The sequence below is a fragment of the Eulemur rufifrons genome, chromosome 30 (genome assembly GCF_041146395.1).
Source record: "Eulemur rufifrons isolate Redbay chromosome 30, OSU_ERuf_1, whole genome shotgun sequence".
Taxonomy (NCBI): domain Eukaryota; kingdom Metazoa; phylum Chordata; class Mammalia; order Primates; family Lemuridae; genus Eulemur; species Eulemur rufifrons.
The window spans coordinates 137,681,527-137,702,376 of record NC_091012.1 but is presented as its reverse complement, the minus strand read 5'-3'; positions in this window follow the sequence as shown (position 1 = coordinate 137,702,376).

The following is a 20,850-nucleotide window of genomic DNA, read 5'->3' as shown; positions in this document are numbered from 1 at the left end:
ACAATTCACTTACTTAAAGTGTGCAATTTGATGGCTTTTAGTGTATTTGCAGGTTTGCAACCATGACCATCATCAATTTTAGAAGATTTTCATTGCTCCATAAAAGACCCCCATCCCCATCAGCAGTCACCCCCAACTCCGTCCTCCCAGCCCCTGGCAACCATGAATCTACTTTCTGTCTCTATGAGTTCACCTACTCTGGACACTTCATAGAAATGGAATTGTACAGTTTGTGGCCTTTTGGGTCTGGCTTCCTACTTCTGATTTCGTGTTTTCAAGGTTCATCCATGTAGCGGTAGGAGAAAAAGCCATTTCCTGATTTCTTCCTATTAACTTCAGCTGTTTTAATGATTCTGCGATGCACATTGTGCTGCAAAGATTGCCCTCATGGAGGTGACAGCCCTCACTCCCTGGCCTGCAGTGTCCTACTGGAGCTTCGTTCACAGCTGGGGTTTAATGACCTTACAAGATTTCTTCTGGACCTTTTTGTTTGGAATCTGTCACTACATCATCTGTAGCCTATGGCTTACTCACAGTGACCCAAGCTCCATAGCAGCCAGGAAATGGAAGGCTTGAGGCACATGGACCAGCCAAGATCTAAACACGTAGTTGCCAGCTGCCTCCAGAGTTTGAGAATGACATGACAGTGAATGCGGGTTAATCTCTCCTCCTCATCTCTCCACTCACTCTGCCACGCCCTGGGTTCGGGCCATCACCATCTCCCTGGAATCGCTGTCCCACCTGTAAGCAGCTGGCCTCCAGCTTGGCCTGGCCCAGGCCCCCATCACTCTGCACCCTCAGGGGGCCCCTCAGCCTTGTCCCGAAGCCTTGTCCCACTCCACGTACCTGTCCTCAGCTACACTCGGGGTCCATGTCACCTTTGAGAGAGCTGTTTCTCTTCTGCAAAACTTTCCATACACTTGGGCCCCCTCATCCCTTCCCTGGCTGATGGTTCCTCTTTTTTCCAGGGAGGGTTTAGGCGTCTCTCCTGCCCAGAACATTTTCTGACCTGCTGAGGCTGGGCTGGGCACTTTGTCTGAGTTCCTGTAGCAGCCTCTGTTTTCCCACATGGTGGCCCTTAATCGAGCTGAATTCCGTTGCTGATCTATACTGTCTGTCTTCCTCTGAGTGAACCAGGGACTATATCTTCCTCACCACCCTACTCCCAGATCCTAATGTGGGCACATAGTAGGTCTTCAAGAAGAATTGCTTTCATCCTGGGTTGTTCAACCCCAGCAGTAGTGACATTGGGGGCCAGATGATTCTTTGATGTGGGGGCTGTCCTGTGCAGAGTGGGAAGTTTAACAGCATTTCTGGTCTCTGCCAACCTGATGCCAGTAGCACCCCATGGTCAGAACAACCCAAAATGTCTCCAGACGTTGCCACATGTCCTTTGGGGGCCAGATCTGTGACGGGCTGAGAACTGTTGCTTTAAGACATCAGGGATGGAACGAAGGAATCCTGTTGAGATTGAATCCATTGGTGACACTGATTAAACACCTAGAGGCCACTTGTCCTTTGCTCCATCTAAATTGATCAGAGAACATGTAACGAGACCTGAGAGGAAGAAAAAAATCAGCCATTATATTTATCCTGTCCACATCCTCACATCTCTCTCCAAGCAAAATGAAACAAAACCCACAATGCAGACCTCTGACAACTTGCTTTCTTTTTCTGCCCCATGCTGCTTCCACATATCTCCTCCTTGCTCATTTATGGCTCTAGGCCAGGCACAGTGGCTCATGCCTATAATCCTAGCACCTTGGGAGGCTGAGGCAGGAAGATCACTTGAGCCTAGGAGTTTGAGGCTGCAGCGAGCTATGATGACACTAGCCTGGGCAACAGAGTGAGACCCGATCTCTAAATAAATTATGGCTCCAACAGGCCGTCTACAGTGGCACTACACTCCACTGAAACCATTTCCTCAATGCCCCCAAGTCCTCCCATCCTCATCCTTCCCCGGCTTCTCAGACAGAGGCTCCCCTCCCCCTATTCTGTGCCTGTTTCCCCCCAACTCCCACCACCCCTGCCCCATGCACAGGACCCATCACACTAACCAGAGCAGGTGCCATTCCCTGAGCATTTACTGTGGGCTGGGCACTGTCCCTAACACACACCATCTCTTTTCATTCTTCTGCAACTCCAGGAAGTCCTCTTATCATCAGCGAGAGAATTGAGGCCCAGAGAGCTGTAGCAATGTGCCCAAGGTTGCACAGTGAAGAAGTGGCAGTGGCAGAATGCCTGGGCCCTCGAAGCTGAGTGGTCTGCTGAGCTTCTCACTCTGAGGCACGTTTGCCAGGAACAGCCCCGAGGGGGAGGCAGCACCCATGTGCATCTGTTCACATCGCCTTGCACTGAAGTGATCTCATTCCTTGCCACCAGAAACTTGTAACAAAAGCCCCTTCTCAACTGTGGCCAGTCGGACTGGTGCTCCCCACCCAGCTCGAGAGCGGTACAGGAAGACCGTGGCCCCTTCCACCCCACCATAGCAGCTGCTGGACTTCTCTGAGCTGAGTGGCCCCCTCTCAGCACCAGGGATGCGTTTCAGCCCCGAGCCAGGAGGGCAGCCTCAATTTGTGACCTTCCTGCCCTCGGGTGTTTGGTGTGTCCGCCTGCTGATGGCGCAGGTAGCAGGGTGGGGAGGTGTAGGGGAGAGGTCCCAGTTTCAGGGTCTGGCAGCTACTGAGAGCCCCTGCCAGTTGGGAAGGTGTGGAGGAGCACAGGACAGCAGGGGTCTGTAAGTGCACCCCCACCCCCACCCCTGCCCCAGTAGAACTGCCATATTAGGGTTTACTGAACCTGGTGGACTCAATTTGCATAAGTACTGGTTCCCATGGCAACCAAATGCCCCTAGTACCTCAGGCTGAATTGGAGCAGCTGCTCCCATCACCATTCACTTTAATAGGGAGTTCAGCTTGATCCAACAGCTCCTTGAGCTGCCACTATTCCCCTGGTGGGAACGTCTCCCCTGTGGAGTTTTCTGGGGATAGAGAGCAGACTCTCTGGTTGAGTGGGGCCACTTCAGCCCCTCCTTGCCAGCTTAGCCCAGAGGCGGGGAACAGACCTTTAATCCCTGCACACTCCTTAGCAGCATTTGTGGAGCTGGAGGGTAGGCTCACCCAACCTACCACCACCAATATCAAGTACCGAAATTGAAGCAGTAATAAAAAACCTTCCCCAAAAATGTCCCAGATCACATGGTTTCACACCCAAATTCAACCAGAACTACAAAGAAGAACTGGTGCCTATCCCACAGAAATTATTCCACAACATCAAAAAGGAAGGAATCCTCCCCAACACATTTTATGAAGCCAACATCATCCTGATACCAAAGCCAAGAGAGGACCCAACAAAAAAAGAAAACTACAGTCCAGTATCCCTTATGAATATAGATGCAAAAATCGCAAAACTCCTAGCAAATCAAATTCAGCTGCTCATCAAAAAAATACTCCATCTCAATTAAGTGGCCTTCATCCCAGAGACGCAGGGATGGTTCAACATATGCAAATCTATAAATGTGATTTCACCACATAAATAGAAGTAAAAACAAAGACCATATGATCCTCTCAATAGATGCAGAAAAAGCATTTGACAAAATTCAGCACCGTTTTATGATAACAACACTTAACAAAATAGGTATAGACGGAACTTACCTGAAAATGCTGAAAATATCTAGCAATGAGCTTAATATGAAATGTGCAAGACCTTGTAGTTGCAAACTCCTCAAGTTACTAAGAATCAAAAAGAAGCTTTGGAGATATGCCCCGTCCCAGATGGGAAGACTAAATCTTGCAAAGTTGTTCCACCTTACTAGATTAATTTGCTGGCTTAGTGTAACCCTAAGCAAAAATGCTTATGAAAAATGGCAAATGAAAAAAAGTGGCTAAAACCTGCATATGTTAAGATTGGTACATTTAATTCTGTGTAAAGCTTATATCCAAAGAAAACCACTGTAAATAAATATGAATTTCTGATTAGTGGCGTGCTTGCTGAAATACATAGGGAAATGTGTACTGATGTCTGCGTCAAAGAATAATGGATAGATATGTGAAAAAAGAAATATAGTAAATTGGGAGAATCTAGGTGGTAAGTATTTGGGTGTTCACTCTAAACTTTTTTCAACTTTGTTGAATATTTGAAAGTTTTCACAATTAAATGGGGAAAAAAGCAGAGCAAAGAACAATGAAAATCAAAATGCATATAAAGGATGATTCCAACTTGAAAAATGTGAGCTAAAAAAAGATGGGGCGGAAATGACCTAAAATATTACTTGTGATGAAATTCTAGGTGGTTTTTATTTACTTTCTCATACTCCATACATTGATACAGTTGACTATGATAGATTTTCAGATGGACCATACCCCGTCAAGGACAGACTTCCTTTTTCAGCTGCTACGGGTGCAATCGGGTGCCAGCCGTGGGCTTTTGGCACTGCCTGACCAAGCTCACACACCACTTCCCTAGGTGGCTCGTACTGAGTGCCTGATTGTGGAGGGAGTGTAAAGACCTGGCTATTTGTGCCCAATGTGAAAGAACTCTCATGAGCCTCTTATCTTCAGAGTTCCTCATGGGATCAGAGCAGGCTTTTGTTGGCCATGCATTAGCGATGCAATTCTCCCTCTGCCCACATCTGCCTCCTTCTGTCCTTTCCTCAGCTGTTGCTCCTGAACAATTTTCCTGCACACTAAATTCCATCTCAGTGTCAGCTCCCTGCAGAACCTAACTCACAAGTAGAGATGTGACAGAAAATGAAAACGCACTGTGCTTATAGCAACAAACATCACGTTAAAGGATTTTCTCAAGAATGTCATTTAAGAAGATGGAATATGATCACAGAAGGATGGTTCGACATACAAGAAAGAATGGAAATAGAATAAAGGAACAAATAGGGGTAAATGAAAAACAATTACCGTATACAACAGTTGCAACAATGCTTATTGCTAAGGTGAAGGAGAGAAAAACAAGATAGAACTAAATACTGTCAACCTGCATCACATGGATGATGAAAACATCTCATGAGAGCAGCTCATGCCCGGGTTTTCACTGGCCCAGCCAATGCAGGACTTGCAGCCTTCTACTCCTACTTCTGATGAGTAACGATTTTTGCTTTGTGTTCTCTGTTTAGAGACGGTGATTGTGCCATTTCTCGTCTTCTAGATTCAGTGAGGGGTGATCGTAAGTGGAGGCAGGAGTTGGGCAGCCAGTTCCCGTTCCTTCCAGGAGCACTCTGCAGGCCAGGCACTCGAGTTCCTGCTCGAGTCAGGGTGACTGAGCCAGGGATAACAATAGATTCTGAGGAATGTCCCAAACGTGGCCAGAGTTCACTTCTCTGGTATGATGGACTTGGGTTCCGGAGGGCAGACTCTTAAGGAACTGAAGCTGAAATCGGTACACTTTTGGAGATTTCAGTGATGTCTTTCAAATGCTCGTGGGGTCGCATGAATCAGCTGATAAGGTCAGATGACCTTTTGCTGTGTGGGGCTTCCCTGAATCCTGCGACAGGAAGCTCCTAGGACTGCAGAAGCCCACAGTGACCGGTGGATGCGATGCCCAGCCACAGGAGGACTGTCCAATCACCTTGAGGGCAGTGAGGCTCTGTGACAGGCTCACGGCGTGCCACTGCAGCCAGTCAGATGGCGAGGTGGCCCGTGACGTAGGCAAGCGCAGCGCATAAAAATGGGTCCCCAACGGCCCAAAGCCTCCATCTTCCGTTCTCCAGAGCCCCTAACGGCTGTCTCCGGCATGGCCGAGCCTTCCTCTGAGCTGTCCACTGAGGCCTGCCCCGGCGCCACGGGGCCCGAAGAGGCTGAATCGACGACGCCCCAGAAGCACAAGCAGAAGCAGAAGCACAAGCAGAAGCAGGAGGAGAAGCAGAAGCAGCCAAGGCGTCGCGGCCGCCGCTCCAGGCGTCGCGGCCACAGCTTCGCCACCTACTTCGCCAGGATCGTGAAGCAGTTCCCCGGCGGCCTCCGCCTGTCCCAGGAGGCCGTGAACGTGATGGATTCGTTCGTTCACGACATGTTGGAGCGCATCGGCGAGGAGGCCGGCCGGCTGGCCAGCTACACCGAGCACTTGACCATCACCACCAGGGAGATCCAGACGGCCGTGCGCCTGATGATGCCCGGGCACCTCGGCCAGAACGCCGTGACCGCGGGCAACAGGGCCGTCCTCAGATACACCCGCAGCAAGTGAGCCGCCTCGGCTCCGCCTGAGCACCGAAACCCAAAGGCTCTTTTAAGAGCCACCTCAGTCGTCCCGAAAGAGCTGTAGCACGGCCCGGGGGCCCCGGTGGAGTTCCGTGGTGGGTGGCACTTGGCGCCAGGCCGCTTTGGGGGCCACGTGTCCAGTGCCGTCCTGCCCACGTTTGAGTGAGTTCTCCAGCGGTACTTCATCTGTGACAGAGCAGCTGATAGATAAAGTGCACACACAGATAGCGAAGTCCCCTATATCCTAAGCAAGTCTTTCTTCAACATATCCCACCTTGAAGTGAGCATACACACAGCACGGAAATAGCTAAGCCAAAGTTGAAAAGATAATTTGCATTTCAAGCTCCCTAGAGTCTGACATTGATGCATAATTCACTCAGTCTTTTCTTTATATTGTTTATGTGTATTTCTCTTTTGTTTTATTCAGCATATTACATGGGTACAAATGCGTAGGTTACCTATATTGCCTTTGCCCCACCCGAGGTACAGCTTCAAGCATGTCCATCCCCGAGACGGTGCCCACGGCAACCATTAGGTATGAATATACCCATCCCCTCCTCCCCTATCCCACATGTCTGAAACCCAATGAATGTTATCACTATATGTGCACTTAAGTGTTGATCAGTTAATACCAATTTGATGGTGAATACGTGTGGTGCTTGTTTTTCCATTCTTCTGATACTTCACTTTGAAGCATGCTTTCCAGCTCTATACAGGATAACACAAGAGGTGCTAGATCACCATTGCTTTTTGTGGCTGAGTATCACTCCATGGTATACATACACCACATTTTGTTCATCCACTCATGTATTGATGAGCTCCTAGGTCGTTTCCACATGTTTGCAATTGTCAATTGTGTTGCTATAAACATTCGAGTGCAAATGTCTTCATCATAGAATGTCTTTGGTTCTTTTGGGTAGATGCCCAGTAATGGGATTGCTGGATCAAACGGTAGTTCTACTTGTAGCTCTTTGAGGTATCTCCATATTACTTTCCACAGAGATTTTACCAGTTTGCCGTCCTACCAGCAGTGTAGAAGTGTTCCTATCTCTCTGCATCCATGCCAGCCTTTTTTCTTTGGGACTTTTTGATAAAAGCCATTCTCACTAGAAATAATCTCATTGTGGTTTTGGTTTGCATTTCCCTGATGCTTACAGATGTTGATCATTTTCTCATATGCTTGTTGGCCATTAGTCTATCTTCTTTGGAAAAGTTTCTGTTCATGTCCTTTGGATGACACTGTTTTGAGTACTTCCTGGAGGACAGTTCTTATCTTGAGGAATTCCCTCAGTCTTTGCTTATCTGAGAATTTCTTTATTTCTCCTTTGTATACAAAACTTAGTTTTGCAGGGTGCAAGATTGCAGGCTGGGCATTATTCTGTTTGAGTAGAGTGAGAATGGGGTCCCAGTCTCTTCTTGCTTATAAGGTCTCAGTTGAGAACTCTGCTGTTATTCTGATGAGTTTTCCTATGTAGGTTACCCACTTCTTTCCCCTTACAGCCTATAGGAGGCCGTCCTTGGTGGTTATTTTGGTCAGTCTGATGACTGTGTGTCGTGGTGTCTTCCTGTTTGCGATGAATCTCCCAGGAGGCCTTTGGGCTTCTTGTATGTGGATATCTAGGTTTTCAGCAAGGCCTGGGAAATTTTCCTCCGTTGTATCCTCAAATAGCTTATCCAACCCTTGTGTATTTTCTTTTTCACCCTCATGGATGCCTATGATTCTCCTGTTAGGCCTCTTGACATAATTCCACGTTTCTTGTAGGCTTTGCTCTTTTCTCTTATTTGTCTGCTTTGTCTCTGCAACTGATTTATTGAATTGAAAGGTGTTATCTTCAATCCCTGAGACTCTTTCTTCTGTTTCATCTACCCTGTTCTTGAAGCTTTCCACAGTGTTTTGTAATTCCTTGAGTAAATTCTTCATTTCTAGAAGTTCTCTTTGATTTTTCTGTAATCTTTCAATTTCTTTGGTGAAATTTTCCTCCACGTCCTGGATTTTTATTTTTTATTTTTTTGGTGGTTTCTTTGTGTTGGGTATCCATTTTCTCTTGCATATTACTTAGTTTTCTTATAATCCATGTTCGAATTTCTTCTGTCATGTTAGTGTTCTGAATTTGGTTGATATCCATTGCTAGAGAGCTGGTGTACCCCTTTGCGGGTGTGCTTTGCATTTGATTCTTCATATTTCCGGAGTTGTTTAGCTCATTCCTTCCCATTTGGATCAGCCGCTGCTTCTTACCTTTAGATTTTGTTTTGGATTATGACATGCCCAGTTTAGTCTCTGAGCCAGTAGGTAGTGTCTGCGGGTGAGATTCGACCTCACCCTGTATGCTGAGTCAGTAGATGCAGTAAAAGGGTGTGCCAATTGACAACCCTGTCAGTAGGTGGCGCTTGCTGGGAGGAGCAAGCTTCAGTGTTGGTGGTCCTGCAACCAGCTCTTGGTCCTCCAGAGAGGCACTCCAGTGCCTCAGGTGGTGGGTGTGGCCCCGGGACTTCCAGGTGTGTCCTTATTCTCCACCTCAGCGAGGGCAGGTGCGGGAGAGAGGCTGGGCAGAGCTGGGTTGGGTGAGCCTGCCCTCTAGCTCCACAAATGCTGTTAGCTGGGATCAAAGGTCTGTTCTCTGCTTCTGTGCAAAGCTGCCAGGGAGGGGCTGGATTGGCCCCACTCAGGCGACAAGTCTGCGTGTGGGGGTGGGGCTGTGTGAGACCTGCAGTCTGGAGCAGGCCTCCCTCCTTTCCACCCTCCCCTATTCTGTGGTGTCTCCCCGGCCTCTGCCAGCAGGCAGGACCTCAAGGCAATGGATCTCCTCTGGCTGTGATGCGGGCCGGGAGGGTCCCTGCCCAGGATCACAGCCTGAGCTGGGAGCATGGCCCTGCTGTGAGAGGAGGGTTGCCCCTCAAGCATGCTGATCTGCCCTGAAGGCACACAGACCCCAGTAGGCTCCTTCACAAATATCCCTTCTGTGCCCCTGGCGAGGCGATCGAGACCTGGCTGTACGGGAACTTGTCTGCAGGTGTGTCCTCTGGGCCCTGGAGATCAATCTCTGACCCTGCCAGGGAGAGGAGTGCTGGTCTCAAGTCACCCATAGGGTGCCCAAGCTGGATCACTGTCTCTCCGCCTCAGCATTTGCCCGACTCTGCTGGAGTCACCAGGCAAGCAGCACCTGGGAGGGCTGGCGGGTAGGGAGCTCACAGTCCAAGTACCCCTCAGTTCGCCACAGGGCCCCAAAAAGGAAAGATCCTCTTCTCTGCAGATGTCTCTGGGTGATGGCTAAATTGTCTCTCTCAGCAACTGCGGGGAGGGGGGTGGGGGGGAGAAGGAAGCAATGTGGTGCCTGCCCTTCAGCTCGGGTCTGCGGTCGCAGGTGCCCGAGGGCACTGGGAGCCTGGTGGCCTGTCCACAAGAGGCTCCCCGCTCACTGACGGCAGCGGTCTCTGGGCTGGAGTTGGCAGGTCTCTCCAACCGCTCAGGAGCCCACCAGCAGTCCGAGAGGCAAGCGAGGGGAAATGTCGCCCCTCCACCTACCCTTGGGGCTGGCCTCCATGCCTCTCGGGGTTAGACCCTGCCGACGCCTTTCTCCTTCCAGTTCTGCTCTGCAACGTCTTCCCGTGGAGCCTCCTGCAGTTTCAGGCACCTTCCTTCCCACCCTCGTCCGACCTGCCTGTTTAGTTTTTCCACTTTCTTCTAAAATCAATCTGACTTGCAGAGCCACTCTGGATGGCGGGTTTTCCTAGTCCGCCAGCTTTCCCCAATCTCTATTGGAGGGTTATTAATTGGCTCAATTTCGATATTGTTGCGTCCAAGGCAATAGAGAGGCCCAAGGACAGGGAGAGAGAGGGGCAACAGCTCATCTGCGGAGCAGTCAGAACACACACAGCGTTTGCCCATTAAGTTTGCCATCTTCTGTGGCTGTGGTTTGTGGGGCCCAAAACAATCACGACAGTAACATCAGAGGTCACTGATCGCAGATCCACATAACATACATACTAATGACGTACACACCTGAAATTCTGTAGGAATTACCACAGTGTGACGCAGAGACAAGAAGCGAGCGTGTGCTATTGGAGAAATTGCATTGGCAGATTGACTCCATGCCCGCGTGGCTCAAACCTTCAAATTGCAACAGACACAATACCTGTGAAGCACAATAACACCAGGAGTGCGTGTGTGTCGGAGCGTGTGTGCATGTGCCTGTGTGTGTATGTTGTAAATAATGTAAGTAATATAAATTCAAAACAAGGCCTTGCTCAAGGGCTACATGCATTTATGAATGTAATATTTATTGGTCAGTTGTCCTTCAGAAAGGGTCATCACTTTATGCTGCCCTGGCAATGTGAGAGCACTCCGTTCCCAGTCCCCTGTCCTCAGACACACCAGGTACCATCCAACATTTTCATCTAATTTTTGCCGTTTTGTAACGTAAAAAGTTATACCCTATTGTTGCTTTTGTTTGCATTTCTTTCATTTCAAGGGAGGTTTAACACACTGTCCTTGCTCAGCGGTAATGTATGTTTCTCCTACCCTGTGTGCTATTTGATATTTTTTCTTTTGGGTTCACATTCCTTTTCTTTTCCTTTCATTTTTCTATTTTTTCCAGACAGGGCGTCACTCTATTGCCCAGGCAGGAGTGCAGTGGTGTCATCGTAGCTCACAGCAACCTTAAACTCCTGAACACAAGCGATCCTCCTGCCTCAGCCTCCCGAGTAGCTGGGATCAGAGGCATGTGCCTCCAAGCCGGATTAAGTTTGCTGTTTATTCTGCAGGCAGGTTCTCGCTATGTTTCCCAGGTTGGTCCTGAGCTCCTGGGCTCAAGCCTGCCCTAGGACCCCCCTTCATCCGCCCAAAGTGCTAGGACTACAGGCCACAGCGACCATGCCAGGCGGAGGTGAGATTTTACTCTCCTGCCGGCTACCTGGGCAGCCTGCCTCACTTTCAAGTACATATGCTGACACAAGACTTCACAGCCCTGTTCGGTGACACAGACTGGTCATTTTTCACAGGAAAAAAGGAGCAGCCTGAGCAATCCTTTGGGCGCATACCTGACTCCCCAATTCCCAAAGGCCTCCCCGTGATGGCCAGGTGTTCCCCTGCACCCGTGAGGGTTTCACCACAGGACACGGGCCCTGAGTTAGGACATGGAGCTTTTATCAGGGATGTGGGCGACCTGCCCGTCCTCCCCTGCACAGAGAGGACCCAGGACCTGGAATGCCACTCACCGCCTCAGGGGCTGAGGGAAGGCTGTCCAGGGCTGCAGCACTGGAAGGGGACCCAGTGCCCTCGGGGAATGGCAAGGCTTAGGGTCTGGGAATGCCTCTGGGGACGGAGAGGTGCCCTGTCTTTATCGGGTCCGCGACCCCAGCTCCCAAGGCTGGTGTCTGTCCTATCAGCTTCCCACACAGCTCCTCAGTGCCCTTTGCTCGCAACACCCACACCCTGCAGGAATGCCGAGAGTCCAGGGACAACTGTCACCCAACACTTCCCCCTTGCCACTTCAGGCCCGAGGTGCTGGGCACTGCCCACTGTTGGCAGCCTTGGGTACGGAACAGCCCTCGTTGTTTGTCCCCCACCTGCCCATGCTCGTGCAAACACAGTCGTCCACCGGTATCCAGGCGGGATGGGTCCCGGGACACCCCTCCGATACCAACATCCATGGATGCTCAAGTCCTGATATAAAACGCCTCAGTATTTGCCTATGACCTGGGCACGTCCTGTTTAAATGCCCTCTACAGTTCTCAGAGTCCCTCATGCACTGTGAATGCCATGTGAGTAGCTCCTATAGTGTACTGCTTAGGGAACAGTGACAGGAAAACCAAGTCTGTGCACGATCCGTGCAGACGTGCGGTCACCAGAGGCCTAACTACACGATGCACCTCAGCAGCAACGGAATGCTTTCTGGCATTTACACAACATTATTTTCAGTTACGGGGAACCCGCGGGGAGGGAGGGCCCGTAATCCCTTTACTAACCTCTCCCCAAATGTCCAGCTGTGGGCATGCCACGGGCTTCCCGCTCTGGATCAAGAACAGAGAAAAAAACTTACCAATCCGTAGGAAAAAGTCCAGCAGCCCGACAGACTGAGGAGCGAAGGCTCTCGAGAGGAACCCGAGCAGCAAACCTTGTGGCCAATACGCAGGAGCAGGGCCTTAACCTGGAGGATGCTGAGGCCCCGTCTCCGAGCAGAAAGCAGCGGCCAGGACGTGAGCAAAGGGGCCTCTCGGTCACTGCTGGCTGCATTGTACATCGCAGTGGCTGGAGAGTGCAGTTGGGCAGCATCTGCTAGAAATGAGGAGGCTAGTGTTTCCGAAGCATGTGTTGGCTCTTGCAATTTCTGAAAATAACACAGCAATGAAGGTTGCCATACTGAGTGACTCTTCCTTTCACGAAAGATTTCCTTGTAGTGTGCGATGCTGTTTGATTGTACATTACCCAAACCGGACACCTTGGAGTCAGTCTTCTCCAACCCTGCCACTGCTTTATCAACTAAGTTTATGTCATATCCTAAATCCCCTGTGTCATCTCAGCAGTGTCCACGGCATCTTCACTAGCAGTAGATTCCATCTCGAAAAACCACTTTGTTTGCTCATCCATAAGGAGCAACTCCTCATCTGTTGCAGTTTTATCCTGGGATTGCAGCAGTTCAGTCACGTCTTCAGGCTCCACATCTAATTCCTGTTCTCTTGCTGTTTCCACCACATCTGCAGTGATTTCCTCCACTGAAGTGTTAAACCCCTCAAAGTCATCCAAGAGGGTTGAAATGAACTGTAAGTTTGCTGTCTTCTATGGGTGGCGTTTGTGGGGCCCCAAAACAATTGTAATAGTAACATCAAACAACACTGATCACAGGTCACCATGACACGTACATTAATGTAAATGTCTCAAAGATGGAAAGAATTGCCACAGTGTGAGTCAGAGACAGGAAGTGAGCACATGCTGTTGGAGAAATGGCATTGACAGACTTACTGGATGCGTGGTTGCCACAAACCTTCAATTTGTAAACTGCATTACCTGGGAAGCACAGTGATAAGCTCAAGAAAATGAGATTGCCTGTATGTGTGTGTGTTTGTGTGTGTGTAAATATAATGTAAATAAAGTGCAAGCAAGGCCTAGCTCAAAGGCTACCTGCATTTATAAATTCAATAAATATTGGCCGGGCGCGGTGGCTCACGCCTGTAATCCTAGCACTCTGGGAGGCCGAGGTGGGCGGATCGTTTGAGCTCAGGAGTTGGAGACCAGCCTGAGCAAGAGCGAGACCCCATCTCTACTAAAAATAGAAAGAAATTATATGGACAGCTAAAAATATATATAGAAAAAATTAGCCGGGCATGGTGGTGCATGCCTGTAGTCCCAGCTACTCGGGAGGCTGAGACAGGAGGATCGCTCGAGCTCAGGAGTTTGAGGTTGCTGTGAGCTAGGCTGATGCCACGGCACTCACTCTAGCCTGGGCAACAGAGTGAGACTCTGTCTCAAAAATAATTAAATAAATAAATAAATATTGTCCAGTTGTCCTTCAGAATGTTGCATCACTTTATAGTTTTCTGACAGTGTGTGAGTACTCATTTCCCAGTCCTCTATCCTCAGCAACACCAGGTAACAGTCAACACTTTCATCTATTTTTTGCCAGTTTGCAAGGTTGAAAATTATACCCCATTGTTGTTTTTGTTAGAATTTCTTTTTTTGCAAGTGAGGTTTAATAGATTTTCCCTGCTCTTTCATAATTCATGTCTCTTTGTACCCTTTTGGGTATTTCATGTTTTTTCTATTGGGTTCATTTTTTTTTGTTTTGTTTTCTTCATTTTTGTTTGTTTGTTTGTTTGTTTGGGGGGTTTTATGAGACACAATCTCATTCTATTGCACTAGCTGGAGTGCAGTGGCATCTTCATAACTCACTGCAGCCCCAAACTCCCGAGCTCAAGTGATCCTCCTGCCTCAGCTTCCCAAGTAGCTGGGACTACAGGCATGGGCCGCTATGCCTGGCTAATGTTTTTATTGTTTTTAGAGATGGATTCTCACTACGTTGCCCACGCTGGTATGAAGTCCCGGGCTCAAGCGATCCTTCCACCTCGCCCTCCCAAGGTGCAAGGATTACAGGCCTGACCCATGACACCTGGCCATCATTTTTCTATTAGGTGTTTCATTTGCCTTTTATTTTTCAACTTTTGATATTGAGTTCTGCATCAGTTGGGTAAATCATCCCACTGTCATGTATGCTGCAAATATATTTCTCAGTTGTCATTTTGAAATTACTCATGTTTGGTTTTGATTTGTTTGTTTGTTGTTTTGCCATGCAGGGATTTTAAATTATTACATAGTAAAATTTGTAAGTTTTCCTTTTCAGTTTCTGCACAAAGGTCACTTAAAATTTAAAAACAAAATTGTAAATAACTGGAGAATCCAGAAAGCAGCCAGAGAGTGTGGCTAAAGGCAGGGCCTGTTGTCAGGCAAAGATGGGAAGACAGGTGTGGCTGCAGTGGGAGAGGGCAGAGTGAACAAGTCCGCCCCAGCAGTTGTCCTCCTCTGCCATGCCTATGGGGACAGATGTCAGAATTGTGATGAGACGACTCTGGTGGCCTAGCAGGTGCTCAAAGCCATGGTGAGGCGCAGGAGGGATCTCTTGCATTGGGCCAGAGGGCGGGTGGGCGGAGGGGGATGCTCCTTTGATTCTTGTAAAAGTAGTATATGAATGTTCAATAAAGGAAAGAAGAAACTGTATCAATGCATGGAGTATGAGAAAGTAAATAAAAACCACCTAGAATTTCATCACAAGTAACATTTTAGGTCATTTCCGCCCCATCTTTTTTTAGCTCACATTTTTCAAGTTGGAATCATCCTTTATATGCATTTTGATTTTCATTGTTCTTTGCTCTGCTTTTTTCCCCATTTAATTGTGAAAACTTTCAAATATTCAACAAAGTTGAAAAAAGTTTAGAGTGAACACCCAAATACTTACCACCTAGATTCTCCCAATTTACTATATTTCTTTTTTCACATATCTATCCATTATTCTTTGACGCAGACATCAGTACACATTTCCCTATGTATTTCAGCAAGCACGCCACTAATCAGAAATTCATATTTATTTACAGTGGTTTTCTTTGGATATAAACTTTACACAGAATTAAATGTACCAATCTTAACATATGCAGGTTTTAGCCACTTTTTTTCATTTGCCATTTTTCATAAGCATTTTTGCTTAGGGTTACACTAAGCCAGCAAATTAATCTAGTAAGGTGGAACAACTTTGCAAGATTTAGTCTTCCCATCTGGGACGGGGCATATCTCCAAAGCTTCTTTTTGATTCTTAGTAACTTGAGGAGTTTGCAACTACAAGGTCTTGCACATTTCATATTAAGCTCATTGCTAGATATTTGAGAGTTTGTTGCTTTTGTGAAAGTACTTTGTTTCAATTTAAATGCCTAACTGAGTAGTGGATGTATGTGGAAAGATTGATGATTTTTGTATGTTTAGTATCCAGCTATGTAAGTGAACTTTCCGGTGGAGTGCAATAGCTTTTCCCTGGATTCTCTTGCTTTTATAAGTATAGGATCAATTTAGCTGCACAAAGATTCACACACTTCTTGAGAACAATTGTACCTCTTTTCCCTGTCTTCTGACTTACAACACCCTGGCTAGAACTTCCAGCACAATCTTAGGAAACAGTGGTAATAGTGAGTTTTTGAGTCTGGTTTCTATTTTCAGGCAATTTCTCTAATGCGGTGATTCTCAAGCGGGGGAAGACCAGGGTAAGGGAGGGGATGCCTCGCTGGGGATGAGGCCTCACAGGCAATTCTGAAATGGCCTGTGCCGCACCAAGGTTAGGAAACACTGCACTAATATTTCCTTCTCAAAGATACATTTATGTGTTTGTTTAAGACAGGTATCATTGAATGAAGTAGCTTTTGTTTCTTAGTTTGCAAAGGGTGTTTATCAGGAATTGGTGCAGAGCTCTATTTACGTGTGTGTGTATATGTAAAACAGCTTTACTGAGCTATAATCCACATACGGTACAATTCACTTACTTAAAGTGTGCAATTTGATGGCTTTTAGTGTATTTGCAGGTTTGCAACCATGACCATCATCAATTTTAGAAGATTTTCATTGCTCCATAAAAGACCCCCATCCCCATCAGCAGTCACCCCCAACTCCGTCCTCCCAGCCCCTGGCAACCATGAATCTACTTTCTGTCTCTATGAGTTCACCTACTCTGGACACTTCATAGAAATGGAATTGTACAGTTTGTGGCCTTTTGGGTCTGGCTTCCTACTTCTGATTTCGTGTTTTCAAGGTTCATCCATGTAGCGGTAGGAGAAAAAGCCATTTCCTGATTTCTTCCTATTAACTTCAGCTGTTTTAATGATTCTGCGATGCACATTGTGCTGCAAAGATTGCCCTCATGGAGGTGACAGCCCTCACTCCCTGGCCTGCAGTGTCCTACTGGAGCTTCGTTCACAGCTGGGGTTTAATGACCTTACAAGATTTCTTCTGGACCTTTTCGTTTGGAATCTGTCACTACATCATCTGTAGCCTATGGCTTACTCACAGTGACCCAAGCTCCATAGCAGCCAGGAAATGGAAGGCTTGAGGCACATGGACCAGCCAAGATCTAAACACGTAGTTGCCAGCTGCCTCCAGAGTTTGAGAATGACATGACAGTGAATGCGGGTTAATCTCTCCTCCTCATCTCTCCACTCACTCTGCCACGCCCTGGGTTCGGGCCATCACCATCTCCCTGGAATCGCTGTCCCACCTGTAAGCAGCTGGCCTCCAGCTTGGCCTGGCCCAGGCCCCCATCACTCTGCACCCTCAGGGGGCCCCTCAGCCTTGTCCCGAAGCCTTGTCCCACTCCACGTACCTGTCCTCAGCTACACTCGGGGTCCATGTCACCTTTGAGAGAGCTGTTTCTCTTCTGCAAAACTTTCCATACACTTGGGCCCCCTCATCCCTTCCCTGGCTGATGGTTCCTCTTTTTTCCAGGGAGGGTTTAGGCGTCTCTCCTGCCCAGAACATTTTCTGACCTGCTGAGGCTGGGCTGGGCACTTTGTCTGAGTTCCTGTAGCAGCCTCTGTTTTCCCACATGGTGGCCCTTAATCGAGCTGAATTCCGTTGCTGATCTATACTGTCTGTCTTCCTCTGAGTGAACCAGGGACTATATCTTCCTCACCACCCTACTCCCAGATCCTAATGTGGGCACATAGTAGGTCTTCAAGAAGAATTGCTTTCATCCTGGGTTGTTCAACCCCAGCAGTAGTGACATTGGGGGCCAGATGATTCTTTGATGTGGGGGCTGTCCTGTGCAGAGTGGGAAGTTTAACAGCATTTCTGGTCTCTGCCAACCTGATGCCAGTAGCACCCCATGGTCAGAACAACCCAAAATGTCTCCAGACGTTGCCACATGTCCTCTGGGGGCCAGATCTGTGACGGGCTGAGAACTGTTGCTTTAAGACATCAGGGATGGAACGAAGGAATCCTGTTGAGATTGAATCCATTGGTGACACTGATTAAACACCTAGAGGCCACTTGTCCTTTGCTCCATCTAAATTGATCAGAGAACATGTAACGAGACCTGAGAGGAAGAAAAAAATCAGCCATTATATTTATCCTGTCCACATCCTCACATCTCTCTCCAAGCAAAATGAAACAAAACCCACAATGCAGACCTCTGACAACTTGCTTTCTTTTTCTGCCCCATGCTGCTTCCACATATCTCCTCCTTGCTCATTTATGGCTCTAGGCCAGGCACAGTGGCTCATGCCTATAATCCTAGCACCTTGGGAGGCTGAGGCAGGAAGATCACTTGAGCCTAGGAGTTTGAGGCTGCAGCGAGCTATGATGACACTAGCCTGGGCAACAGAGTGAGACCCGATCTCTAAATAAATTATGGCTCCAACAGGCTGTCTACAGTGGCACTACACACCACTGAAACCATTTCCTCAATGCCCCCAAGTCCTCCCATCCTCATCCTTCCCCGGCTTCTCAGACAGAGGCTCCCCTCCCCCTATTCTGTGCCTGTTTCCCCCCAACTCCCACCACCCCTGCCCCATGCACAGGACCCATCACACTAACCAGAGCAGGTGCCATTCCCTGAGCATTTACTGTGGGCTGGGCACTGTCCCTAACACACACCATCTCTTTTCATTCTTCTGCAACTCCAGGAAGTCCTCTTATCATCAGCGAGAGAATTGAGGCCCAGAGAGCTGTAGCAATGTGCCCAAGGTTGCACAGTGAAGAAGTGGCAGTGGCAGAATGCCTGGGCCCTCGAAGCTGAGTGGTCTGCTGAGCTTCTCACTCTGAGGCACGTTTGCCAGGAACAGCCCCGAGGGGGAGGCAGCACCCATGTGCATCTGTTCACATCGCCTTGCACTGAAGTGATCTCATTCCTTGCCACCAGAAACTTGTAACAAAAGCCCCCTTCTCAACTGTGGCCAGTCGGACTGGTGCTCCCCACCCAGCTCGAGAGCGGTACAGGAAGACCGTGGCCCCTTCCACCCCACCATAGCAGCTGCTGGACTTCTCTGAGCTGAGTGGCCCCCTCTCAGCACCAGGGATGCGTTTCAGCCCCGAGCCAGGAGGGCAGCCTCAATTTGTGACCTTCCTGCCCTCGGGTGTTTGGTGTGTCCGCCTGCTGATGGCGCAGGTAGCAGGGTGGGGAGGTGTAGGGGAGAGGTCCCAGTTTCAGGGTCTGGCAGCTACTGAGAGCCCCTGCCAGTTGGGAAGGTGTGGAGGAGCACAGGACAGCAGGGGTCTGTAAGTGCACCCCCACCCCCACCCCTGCCCCAGTAGAACTGCCATATTAGGGTTTACTGAACCTGGTGGACTCAATTTGCATAAGTACTGGTTCCCATGGCAACCAAATGCCCCTAGTACCTCAGGCTGAATTGGAGCAGCTGCTCCCATCACCATTCACTTTAATAGGGAGTTCAGCTTGATCCAACAGCTCCTTGAGCTGCCACTATTCCCCTGGTGGGAACGTCTCCCCTGTGGAGTTTTCTGGGGATAGAGAGCAGACTCTCTGGTTGAGTGGGGCCACTTCAGCCCCTCCTTGCCAGCTTAGCCCAGAGGCGGGGAACAGACCTTTAATCCCTGCACACTCCTTAGCAGCATTTGTGGAGCTGGAGGGTAGGCTCACCCAACCTACCACCACCAATATCAAGTACCGAAATTGAAGCAGTAATAAAAAACCTTCCCCAAAAATGTCCCAGATCACATGGTTTCACACCCAAATTCAACCAGAACTACAAAGAAGAACTGGTGCCTATCCCACAGAAATTATTCCACAACATCAAAAAGGAAGGAATCCTCCCCAACACATTTTATGAAGCCAACATCATCCTGATACCAAAGCCAAGAGAGGACCCAACAAAAAAAGAAAACTACAGTCCAGTATCCCTTATGAATATAGATGCAAAAATCGCAAAACTCCTAGCAAATCAAATTCAGCTGCTCATCAAAAAAATACTCCATCTCAATTAAGTGGCCTTCATCCCAGAGACGCAGGGATGGTTCAACATATGCAAATCTATAAATGTGATTTCACCACATAAATAGAAGTAAAAACAAAGACCATATGATCCTCTCAATAGATGCAGAAAAAGCATTTGACAAAATTCAGCACCGTTTTATGATAACAACACTTAACAAAATAGGTATAGACGGAACTTACCTGAAAATGCTGAAAATATCTAGCAATGAGCTTAATATGAAATGTGCAAGACCTTGTAGTTGCAAACTCCTCAAGTTACTAAGAATCAAAAAGAAGCTTTGGAGATATGCCCCGTCCCAGATGGGAAGACTAAATCTTGCAAAGTTGTTCCACCTTACTAGATTAATTTGCTGGCTTAGTGTAACCCTAAGCAAAAATGCTTATGAAAAATGGCAAATGAAAAAAAGTGGCTAAAACCTGCATATGTTAAGATTGGTACATTTAATTCTGTGTAAAGCTTATATCCAAAGAAAACCACTGTAAATAAATATGAATTTCTGATTAGTGGCGTGCTTGCTGAAATACATAGGGAAATGTGTACTGATGTCTGCGTCAAAGAATAATGGATAGATATGTGAAAAAAGAAATATAGTAAATTGGGAGAATCTAGGTGGTAAGTATTTGGGTGTTCACTCTAAACTTTTTTCAACTTTGTTGAATATTTGAAAGTTTTCACAATTAAATGGGGAAAAAAGCAGAGCAAAGAACAATGAAAATCAAAATGCATATAAAGGATGATTCCAACTTGAAAAATGTGAGCTAAAAAAAGATGGGGCGGAAATGACCTAAAATATTACTTGTGATGAAATTCTAGGTGGTTTTTATTTACTTTCTCATACTCCATACATTGATACAGTTGACTATGATAGATTTTCAGATGGACCATACCCCGTCAAGGACAGACTTCCTTTTTCAGCTGCTACGGGTGCAATCGGGTGCCAGCCGTGGGCTTTTGGCACTGCCTGACCAAGCTCACACACCACTTCCCTAGGTGGCTCGTACTGAGTGCCTGATTGTGGAGGGAGTGTAAAGACCTGGCTATTTGTGCCCAATGTGAAAGAACTCTCATGAGCCTCTTATCTTCAGAGTTCCTCATGGGATCAGAGCAGGCTTTTGTTGGCCATGCATTAGCGATGCAATTCTCCCTCTGCCCACATCTGCCTCCTTCT